At 49.3% G+C, this 2,102-nt stretch overlaps 1 pseudogene; it reads left to right on the plus strand.

The window, feature by feature from the left end:
* The first annotated feature begins 1,235 nt into the window (after window positions 1-1,235).
* Window positions 1,236-1,354, plus strand: LOC141109149 (5S ribosomal RNA; annotated as a pseudogene).
* The last annotated feature ends 748 nt before the right edge of the window (window positions 1,355-2,102 follow it).

The raw sequence follows: 2,102 nt of genomic DNA on the forward strand, positions 1-2,102 counted from the left end.
AGGAGGCAGCTTTATGTTTGCAATAGTTGCTATGAGAGATTCTATCCTTCAGGCCTTGCGCCCTTCGCTAAGTGCCTTGTAAGAAGCTCCTGGCTCGTCTTCCTCTTTGCGGTGAAACAGCTATTTGGGGATGTTTTGGATAATACATCCAAAGAAATTCTAGTGGAAAGCACTCCTTTTGCCATTTAAGAAAAGGAGTATATGTATTTTCATTTTAAAGCTCCTTCTCCTGTGCCAGAGGCATCAGCCTCCAGGCAGTCACGGCGGCTTCCACCGTCAGGTTCAATCAAATAGAGGGAATTCTTCTGCGTTTCTCAAGGAGCTGGCAGGAAGAGTGTGGGGGATTTCCTCAATAGCTCCAGGGTACAAACTGGAGTTCCAAGAGTTCCCGTCTCCTCGTTTTCTCAGATCAAATGTTTCTAAGGATCCAGAGAAAAAGAAAAAAGTGATCATGGGTGTCCCCATATAGGAACAGAGGTTGGGGTTTGATTCAAACCTTTTTTTCACAGTGCCAAATCCGAATGGACATTCTGGATCTCAAAAATCTAAATCCAATTCCTGAATATAACCACTCTTTTTTCGTATCGAGTCAATCTAAATCCGTTAACTCCGTCCTACAAGAAGGAGAACTTCTGGCATCAATCAACATCAAAGATGCATACCTCCATATGCCTATTTCCTTGCTCACTAGTAATATCTACTTTTCAAGGTGGAAAATCTTCATCTTCAGTGTGTAGCTCTGTATTCCGGTCCAGCTACTGCACCTTGAGTGTTTACAAAGGTTCTGGTCCCTCTTCTAGCCAGATTAAGGGCCCATGGTATAACTATTATGGTTTACCTAGTCGATCTGTTCTTGATAGACCAGTCGGTAGCCCGCTTAGACCAAAGTATGGTCATCACATTCAACTACCTGGAATATCTAGGTCAGATTCTCAACCTAGGAGAAATCTTCTTTAAAACCATGAAGAAGGCTAAAATACTTGGGTCCGATCATAGGTACACCAAGAGAAGGGTATTCTTAGGCAAAGATCAGCGTCATAAAGGAACTGATTTAGGTGGTCAAAGCAAGATGAATTTCTTTTATTCAACTTTGCATGAGGTTGTTCAGAAAGATGCTGGCTTCATTCGAGGCCGTTCCTTATGCTCAGTTTCATTCGAGACTGCTGCAAAACAGTATCCTATCGGCTTGAAACAAAGGGTTCAAGCTCTTCATTCCCAATGTGTCTGACTCCAAAGCCTACGGCCACATCACCCTGATAGAGCCCGATCTCGTCTGATCTTGGAGGCTAAGCAGGGTCGGGCCTGGTTAGTACCCGGATGAGAGACCACCTGGAAATACCAGATGCTGTAGGCTGGGTGCGCCAGGCCTCAGTTTATGGTTAATATCCAAAAATCTACTAAGGGGAAAATCCTTCCTTCAGTTACCTGGAAAGTGGTAACAACCAGGCCCGGACTGGCCATAGGGCAGACCGGTCATTTGGACCGCGCCTGCCCGTTCTGTGGCCTGTTGATGATCAGGCTGCACAGCAGGAGGTAAGCGGCGACCGCGGCCTGGACAGGGTTAACACAGGCCACAGCCACCGCTTGCCTACGGCTATGCGGCCGTGCCTGTGTCTCCTTCGGCGGAACTAGCAGCTGCATGGGCTGAGCTGTGTGTCTCTCACACACAGCTCAGCCTCAGAGCCGCGCTGACAGTTCCGCTCTAGGCCCCTACAAACTGCTCCTCCTCCGGCCATAGGTGTCCTCACAGTGGGGTAAATAGTGGGGTAGAGCTGCGGGCCGCTGTCAGGATGTTCAACCCCCCCCCCTTTCTCATGTTGGCAGCACAGGAGAGAAGAAAGCTTCCTGCTTGTTCTTCTTCCCTCCCAGTTCGCCACAGCGGAGGGCCAATCAGAAAAAACTAGTGGAGCATCATAGGAAATGTAGTCCTAGAGATAGTCCTGGAAGAGGCAACTGTCCAAGAGAAGTGGCCCAGATCAGAAATGGCCTTGCCCCAGTGGCGTTGTTAGGTGGGTGCGGGGGGTGCGGGCCGCACCCGGGTGACACCCGCCAGAGGGGTGACACCCGTAGGTAGCGGCACGCACCGCTAACACTGCCCGCTG

Source organism: Aquarana catesbeiana, linkage group LG09 (genome assembly GCF_042186555.1).
Source record: "Aquarana catesbeiana isolate 2022-GZ linkage group LG09, ASM4218655v1, whole genome shotgun sequence".
NCBI classification, from domain to species: Eukaryota; Metazoa; Chordata; class Amphibia; order Anura; family Ranidae; genus Aquarana; species Aquarana catesbeiana.